Source organism: Rutidosis leptorrhynchoides, chromosome 9, assembly GCF_046630445.1.
Source record: "Rutidosis leptorrhynchoides isolate AG116_Rl617_1_P2 chromosome 9, CSIRO_AGI_Rlap_v1, whole genome shotgun sequence".
Taxonomy (NCBI): domain Eukaryota; kingdom Viridiplantae; phylum Streptophyta; class Magnoliopsida; order Asterales; family Asteraceae; genus Rutidosis; species Rutidosis leptorrhynchoides.
Window position 1 is genome coordinate 297112052 of NC_092341.1, and position 8112 is coordinate 297120163.

The 8112-nt window shown below is 31.7% G+C and overlaps 1 non-coding gene across 1 annotated transcript; it reads right to left on the minus strand.

Moving 5' to 3' along the window:
- Window positions 1–2215: 2215 nt before the first annotated feature.
- LOC139869740 (small nucleolar RNA R71) lies at window positions 2216–2322 on the minus strand. The gene has a single exon (XR_011766321.1). It is a non-coding gene; the product is annotated as a small nucleolar RNA R71 (small nucleolar RNA).
- Between the last annotated feature and the right edge of the window lie 5790 nt (window positions 2323–8112).

Sequence of the window (8112 nt, forward strand, 5' to 3'; positions counted from 1 at the left end):
ATATACAAATATAGTTTAAAATATAATATAGCATTAAATTTAGTTGTATCCCTGTGGAACGAACCGGACTTACTAAAAACTACACTACTCTACGATTAGGTACACTGTCTATAAGTGATGTAGCAAGGTTTAGGTATATCCATTCTATAAATAAATAAATAACTTGTGTAAAATTGTATTGTATTTAATAGTATTTCGCAATAAAAATATATCTAATTCATACTACACCTCGCACACATCAAGTATTTTTGGCGCTGCTGCCGGGGATCTCAACAACGCCGAAAGCAAAACGCTATAATATATATATATATATATATATATATATATATATATATATATATATATATATATATATATATATATATATATATATATATATATATATTAAGTGTTTAAATTAAAAAAGTTTTTTTAATTTACAAAAACTAATAAGTATTTTTTTTTAAATTTTTTATTATAATTTAAAAACAGAAGAAAAAAAATTAAAAGTATATGGACCCAACTGTAGCAGCCCAACTACTTGGCCTGGAAACTGAAGCCATGCGACCGCATGAAAATCCTACACACAATCCATGCGATCGCATGGATTGATTTGACAGGTCCGGTACCTCAGATTGCAGGTTAGGGTTTACGTTTAATTATTATTATTAATTATTAATAATTAATTAGAATTAGGGTTTATTTTAATAATAATTTGTTTTAGTTTATTTAATTTGTATTTTTAAGTTTTAATTAGTTTTATTAATTATAAAATTAATACTTTTATAAAATAATAATATAAAAATAATATCTTTATAAAAATAAGTAATTTTATCATTTTTTATATCTTTTTATAAATTATATATTTTAATCGTTTAATTCGTAATTTGTATTTTTATCGTGCGTAATTAGTTTAAATTTAGTTTTTGCCGTAGTTAATTTTTATTTCTAGATTTTTAGGCTTTGCCGTAAAATCCCTTAAGTGCTTTTTCTTTAGACTAAGATTTAGGCGCTTTAGAATTTTACGACGTCACTTATCGCTTTAATATTTAATAGAATTTAGTGCCTAATTAAGTTATTGCCGTTTTGGATATAGAATTTCTTTTAAGCTTTAATTCCTTTAGACGCAACTTTTAATATTTAGTTTTTAGACTTTTAAGTTTCGACGCTGCATTTTATTTTTATTATTTTTTGACTTTTATTTTTTCGACGCTTATTTAGTGCCTACTTTTAAGTTATTGCGCTTTTCTTTTTCATTTCTACGCTCTAGTTTTTAGGACATAGAATTTTCTTTATTTTCTTTAAACTTCGACGAAAAAATTATTTTAAGCGGTTAAATTGATAGACATCCAAAATTTTCTGGTTCATAGTAATAGTTGGATTTGTTAGTGGCGAGTTGTGGGCTTCCGATTTAAAGGGTCCTGGCTACCTGTTGCATCTATTGGCTATTCGAAATGTGGGCAAAATCAGAAAAGTCTATTAATTTGATAACTTATATAATTTTTATCTTTATAACTAATAGGATATTCAGTGAATGCACCGAGCAAAACGTTCACCACCTTTCATACGTTCATCACCTGTAACTAGATCAAGACATCTAGCCAATATTGTCGTCGTTGATTTTTCATTAGAATCGTCATCTAGTCAACCAAGTACTCCAATTCAAATTTCCGGTAATCCATTTTTTGAACCCGACCTCACAATTGAGAATCCGGAGGATATTCAGGGACAATTCAGAGATCCTGAACCACTAATCATTCCTCCTGAACCACAAATCACTCATCTATATATTATCGAGGAAGAAACCATTAATTCAGAATCCTCTAGTGATTCAGATTCAATAATTTCAATCATGGAAAATCTGGAACCTCTAAGTATGGAAGACCGAATGAGAGCTAAACGCACTGGCCAAGGTCATGCCATTACTCAACCAGACATTAATGCGCCAGATTATGAAATCAAAGGACAAATACTACACATGGTAACTAATCAATGCCAATTTAGTGGTGCAACGAAGGAAGATCCAAACGAACATCTTCGTACCTTTAATAGGATCTGTACTCTATTTAAAATCAGAGAAGTTGAGAATGAACAGATCTATCTCATGTTATTTCCCTGGACTTTAAAGGGAGAAGCCAAAGATTGGTTAGAATCGTTACCTGAAGGGGCGATTGACACATGGGATATTTTAGTTGAAAAATTTCTTAAACAATTCTTTCCGGCATCTAAAGCCGTGAGACTTCAAGGAGAAATTGTTACATTCACACAAAAGCCAAATGAAACTCTATATGAGGCATGGACAAGATTTGGAAAGTTGTTGAGAGGATGTCCTCAACAGGGTTTAGACACTTATCAAATAGTGCAAATATTCTACCAAGGATGCGACATTACTATATGCAAAGACATCGACATAGCAGCTGGTGGTTCCATTATGAAGAAAACCACAACTGAAGCTTATAAAATTATTGATAACACCGCTTCCCACTCACATGAATGGCACCAAGAAAAAGACATCGTTAGATCATCTAAAGCGGCTAGAGCCGATTCTAGCCATGACTTTGATTCCATTTCCACAAAGATAGATGCTTTCGAAAGACGAATGGAAAAGATGACTAAAGATATTCACGCAATACGAATTAGTTGTGAACAGTGTGGAGGATCACATTTGACAAAAGATTGTCTCAGTATTGAACAAACAATGGAACAAAGAGAGAATGTTTCATATATAAACCAAAGGCCTGGAAATAATTATCAGAATAACTATCAACCGCCAAGACCAAACTACAATCAAAATCAGAATTATAACCGAAATGTTCCATACAACAACCAACAAAGTCCTAGCAATCAACAAGTATCTAATAATACTTACAATCAGCAAAGACCTATTTTTCAAAATAAACCACCACAAACCGATGATAAAAAGCCAAATTTAGAAGATATGATGTCAAAGCTAGTTGAATCTCAAATTCAATTTTTCACATCTCAGAAACAAACCAATGAACAAAATGCTCAAGCATTTATAAATCAACAAGCTTCTATTCAAAATCTGGAATAAGAAGTGAGCAACCTAGCAAGGTTAATAGGAGAAAGAAAACCGGGAAGTTTACCTAGCGATACAAATGCTAACACCCGGAATGAAATAGCTAAAGCCATTACCACAAGAAGTGGTATTACACTTAAACCACCTGAAATGCCTGTAATTTCTGATGACTCTACTCCTACTCCACAGGCACCACAGCCTGAGCAAGATAAGGAAAAAGAACCGGTAGTTGAAAAGGTTAATGAAGATAACACAGTTAAGGCTAAACCTTATGTTAAACCATACCAACCACCACTTCCTTTCCCAAGTAAAATGAGAAAAGAAAGACTTGAAGCCGAGCAATCCAAATTCACGTGCCCTTATGGTACTTTTTCTTACAAACGCATGCCATTTGGACTTTGCAACGCCCCTGCAACCTTTCAAAGGTGTATGATGGCGATTTTTCACGACATTATAGAAGAATGCATGGAAGTTTTCATGGATGACTTTTCAGTCTTCGGTGATACTTTTGAATCATGTCTAGTTAATCTTGAACGAATGCTTATTAGATGCGAGCAATCAAACCTAGTACTTAATTGGGAAAAATGTCATTTCATGGTTAAAGAAGGCATCGTTCTTAGTCATAAAATTTCAAAGGAAGAAATTGAAGTGGATAGAGCTAAAGTAGATGTAATTGCTAAACTTCCACATCCCACCAATGTTAGAGGAGTTAGGAGTTTTCTAGGGCATGCCAGTTCTTACCGACGTTTCATAAAAGATTTTTTAAAATTGCCACTCCTATGAATAAACTCCTAGAAAAAGATGCTCCATTCATCTTTTCAGATGAATGCATCAAATCTTTTAATATTCTTAAAGAAAAACTCACTAATGCACCGATCATGATAACTCCAAATTGGAATCTACCATTTGAACTCATGTGCGATGCAATTGATTTTGCAATGGGAGTCGTTTTAGGACAAAGGATTAAAAAACGATTTCAACCTATTTATTACGCTAGTAAGACGTTACAAGGAGCACAAATGAATTACACAACTACTGAAAAAGAACTCCTTGCTATTGTCTTTGCTTTTGACAAATTTCGTTCATATCTTGTTCTAGCAAAAACGGTGGTCTATACCGACCATTCTGCTCTTAGATACCTATTTTCAAAACATGATGCCAAACTACGATTAATCCATTGGATCTTACTCTTACAAGAGTTCGTTATTGAAATCCGAGACAAAAAGGGAGCAGAAAATCTCGCCGCTGATCATCTTTCTCGTCTTGAAAATCCTAAATTAGAAGTTCTAAATGAATCGGCTATACAAGATAACTTTCCTGATGAATATCTTTTGAAAATCGATTATAATGAAATTCCATGGTTTGCAGACTATGCAAACTACTTAGTATGTGGATTCCTTGAAAAAGGGTTGTCTTACCAAAAACGAAAGAAATTCTTTAGTGATATAAAACACTATTTTTGGGAAGATCCACATTTATTTCAAAGTTGTCCCGATGGAATAATACGTCGATGCGTATTCGGAGAAAAAGCTAGTCAAATCTTAAACCATTGTCACACAGGACCAACAGGAGGGCATTATGGGCCTCAACTCACGGTAAGAAAAGTCTACGATGCTGGATTTTATTGGCCTACAATTTTCAAAGATGCACACCTTCTTTGTAAATCCTATGATGCTTGTCAAAGGGCCGGAAAAATAAGTCAACGTGATGAAATGCCACAAAATGTCATTCAAGTATGTGAAGTATTTGACGTTTGGGGTATTGACTTTATGGGTCCATTTCCAAAATCTCATAATAATCTCTATATTCTCGTAGCCATTGATTATGTATCTAAATGGGCGGAAGTACAAGCTCTCCCAAATAACGATGCACGAGTTGTAGTCAACTTCTTAAAATGTCTTTTTGCAAGGTTTGGAACACCGAAAGCTTTAATAAGTGATCGTGGTACTCATTTTTGTAATAATCAACTTGAGAAAGTTCTCAAAAGATATGGAGTAACTCCTAAAATCTCCCCTGCTTATCATCCACAAACAAGTGGACAAGTTGAAAAAACCATCCGAGCATTAAAACGTATCCTAGAAAAAACCGTAGGATCAAATCCGAAGGAATGGTCCATGAAATTGGAGGATGCACTCTGGGCTTTTAGAACCGCTTACAAAACTTCAATTGGAACCACACCTTTTAAACTTATTTATGGAAAAGCATGTCACCTTCCAGTAGAAATTGAGCACAAATCATTTTGGGATTTGAAGATAAGTAATCTTGATTTACATGAAGCTAGACGTCTACGGTTAAGTCAACTAAACGAATTAGAAGAATTAAGACATGAAGCATATGAAAATTCGTTAATCTATAAAGAAAGAACGAAGAAATGGCATGATAAAAGAATCAGAAGTTCAAAAGAATTTAAAGAAGGAGACAGAGTTCTTCTTTTCAATTCACGATTCAAGCTATTTCCTGGAAAATTGAAATCTAGATGGTCTGGACCATTCATAGTCAAAAGAGTTTTCCCATACGGAACAATAGAGTTAATAAATTCAAACGGGATTGAATTTAAGGTTAATGGTCACAGAGTTAAACATTACATAGATAATCCAATGGAAGTTGAAGATGAAGTTAATCACAATTTCGACACCACAGCTAACTAAGTGTGGGAAGATTCTAATCTTTTAAAGGTAATATGTATTTCTGTTAGAGATAGATATTCTGTTTTCGTGTAGTTTCTGAGAATGGAATCCGAATGGTCTTTCCCTAGCAGACCCTAAAGAACTAGTCTTCTCCCTCCATTCTGAATTTTTATTTCTTTTAGGTTTTACGAGATGAAGAATTCCTTTGATCTGAACCATGGTCTACTACTACATGCTATGATTACTAAACGTAATAATAACATCTTCCCGAGTGAACTGGTATCATTCATAAGAGGCAAAATGGACGAAGTGAGGAAAGAACTCAGGAAGAATCATCATAAGACACAATTTGGTAAAGAAAATCAAAATCCGCAACAAAAAGAAGAGCACGAAACCTTGAAAGATGTCATAAATGCGGAAAATGGTCACACGAAGGTAACTGTTCAAACAATCAAACATATTCAAATACCGAATTTGTTACTCTATGCAGAGAAGGACCGTTCATATGTTTAGAAGAAAAGTTATTGAAGAATCGAGGTTACGCTTATGTAGCTATGGAAAACCAAATCACATGACTCTCCTATGAGTCGGCTAAAGCAGGTCTCTGAGAATTCTATCTCACAGGTAAGTATGTACAGTTTTATTTTTATTTTATTGCTTTTAACCTTTTGATAATAAACGCTGAATCGTTTGCTATAAAGTATTAAATTGATATTCAATAAAATTAGGTATGCGAAACCGAAATTATTGATATCATACAAAAATTTAATTCATCACTGCGAAATTTACCATTTATTCATAAGGTATAAATATCTTTAATCAATCAATTCAAAATATTTTAAAAATTCGTCAGGAGTAAAACTAGGTAATATAGCCGAAATTACTTTACCCAAAAGAGGGGCGTATATTTTTGATAATATTTGATTGATTAAAGTGGGATAAAAGACCAAAAAGATTTTTAATTTTATTTTTTTACTTGTTTTTAAAATTAATATATAAATATTTTTAAAATTAATATTGTAAATTTTTTAAACCAATATATTTAAGTTTGTAAATATTTTAAAACTAATATTTTTAATATATGTTTGTAAAACTAATGTATATAAATATTAATAATATTTTATATGAAATCTTATGCATTTTAAATTTAAGTTTGCTGTGAATTTAAATATAAAAATGTACTTTATTTCATTAAATTAAAAAAATTGATTTTTAAAATTCGTCGTGAGTTGAAAACTAGGTCGTTGAACCGAAATTACTTTACCTGAGGGCGGGACGAGAAATTTTATTATCATTATTTTTAATTTTATTCATCTAAATTATGCCAAAAACATAAAAAAATCCAAAAACCTTAGCTTTTAAAACAACGCTTTAAAAAGACAAATTTTTAAAATTTTGTCGAGGGACGAACTAGGTCAACATACCGAAACGGCCTCAATATAAAAGGAAACAAAATTTTAAATTTATTACATTTTTGTTTTTATAAGTCAAAGGTTTTATAAAAAAAATAAAAAAAAATATTATACCCCATGCGATCGCATGGGGTTTGCCTTGTAAAACCATGCGATCGCATGGAGCTGAAAAACTGGACAGATTAAAAAAGCATCGACTGGTTCTGTCTTCCTCACAATACACACACATACGCGAAAATACTCCCAAACCCTCTCTAAAATCATCATTTTTTCACCAAAATTCACAAAATTCGTCACAATAATCTGCTATAATCATGTCTTTTCTCAGATGGGGAAGCAGAAAGGTAAAAATTTCACCCCTAAACTCATAAATTTCCTAATTTTTGTGATAATTACAAATATTTATCCTAATTTAATTTTGATAATTTTTTAGTGTAATTAGAGTTAAATTGTTAGTATATTATGTATGTATAACCTAGATTGATGCTATTTAACATGATTTGAAGCCTTAAACTTCAAAAGTTTTAAAAATCTAGGGTTTGTGTTCTTGAGCAATTTGGGGCTTTTTGATATAAAGAAGTTATGACCGATTTTTGTTATGAATTATTGCTAAATTAAGCAGTGTAACATGTTTAGGTAGCTAAATGATCCAAACTTTGATCCTAAACATGATTTTTGAGCATCAAAGTGCTTTTTAAGTCTAAAATTCATGAACTTGATTATTTTGATATAAATGCCATTTGAAACTTGTTTAATTGCTAGTAATGATTATTTTAACATGTTACTTAAAGTTGAATGCTTATGAACTTTGTATACATTTTCATATATGCATATTTGAAAAATTGTAGAATTGATAAAAATATGAAAATGAGTATAAGTTTAATATGGATTAAACATGTTATTGTAATTGTTTTAATATGTTATTTTGCTAACACTAATGCATATTTGGATGCACAAATTTTGTGTTTAATGTGTTTTGCAGAGAAATACAGATACGGACGGTGCATCATCGTCTAGGCAACCTGATCCGAAACCACAGCTAGAGATGCAATAT